The sequence below is a fragment of the Octopus bimaculoides genome, unplaced genomic scaffold, assembly GCF_001194135.2.
Source record: "Octopus bimaculoides isolate UCB-OBI-ISO-001 unplaced genomic scaffold, ASM119413v2 Scaffold_366074, whole genome shotgun sequence".
NCBI classification, from domain to species: domain Eukaryota; kingdom Metazoa; phylum Mollusca; class Cephalopoda; order Octopoda; family Octopodidae; genus Octopus; species Octopus bimaculoides.
This window is the reverse complement of record NW_026325950.1, coordinates 5,767-6,867: the sequence shown is the minus strand read 5'-3', so window position 1 is coordinate 6,867 and position 1,101 is coordinate 5,767.

Here is a 1,101-nt window from a genome sequence, read left to right as displayed (position 1 = left end):
ATATATATATAATGTAGTACAGTATAGTAAGTTTTCTTTTTAATCCGAGACACAAAAATGCCAGGCTAAACGTAGCATTAACGAAAATCTGTGTCAGAATATCCCTTCTGTGCTGGCAGTGCGCTTCCTGCGATGGAATGTAACCACAAGTTTCTTTTGCATCGATCGTCTCGAATCATTGCTCGGCCACAAGTTGATCTCTCTTCATCACAGAACTGTGAAATGGATTAGGAGTTGTACACAAATGATCTTTACAGTTTGTTATCCTCAAAACGTGCTTGTTGTCATGATGGAAGAACTATAAATAAGATACACACACAGATATATGTACACAATGCAGTTATTTATCTCTGCGTGTGCATGTTTATACTCATAACGGAAGAAATACAAGTGTGAAAGAAAGAAACAAAAAAAAAGCGGATTAACGATAGAGATGGAGACGTATTACAAAGAATAAATAAACTTGGAGATGTGGTAAATGATTAAAAGAGTGTGTCCCGTGGTCGAGTACATTCACATCTGGAGGGAGTAAATTCAGTATGAAAGTGAAGCGAGAAAGCGGAGTGTAAGTTACTGAAAGCGAGAGAGAACAGCAGCAGCAAGAAGGAGAAGGAAGAAATGTTTTAGTTAAAGCGATGTTGTTGGGGTATAATAATCATGATAAAATAAAATGGCGGAGGTAAATATGATGGACCGCACCCCCTTTGGGATGGGTTTTTTTTTTACGGGAACACACTATATCGAGGGCGGAGATTCCGAATAAAATCTGCATTTCAAAGTTTAAATTCACCCCCACCCACCCCGCAATTTCTTAAAGTTTCACTTTTTAAAAATAATTTTTTTCGCGAAATATGTAGAAAAATACGGAGATTATGATTCTGAAAAAAAAAATTTGTAAAATTTCAATTTTTCAAAAAGAAGAGTAAATAAATAAGCACCCCTCCCCCGCCGCCCTATCACAAGAATTGAAAGTGTTTTCTCAACTAATGTTTCATGACGAACATAACTCAACATGTTGTGGTTGAGGGTCTTGGAATTTAAGAGAGGTGTGTAAAAATTAGATTTTTTGCATACATACACACAACAAAATGACATTTTCAA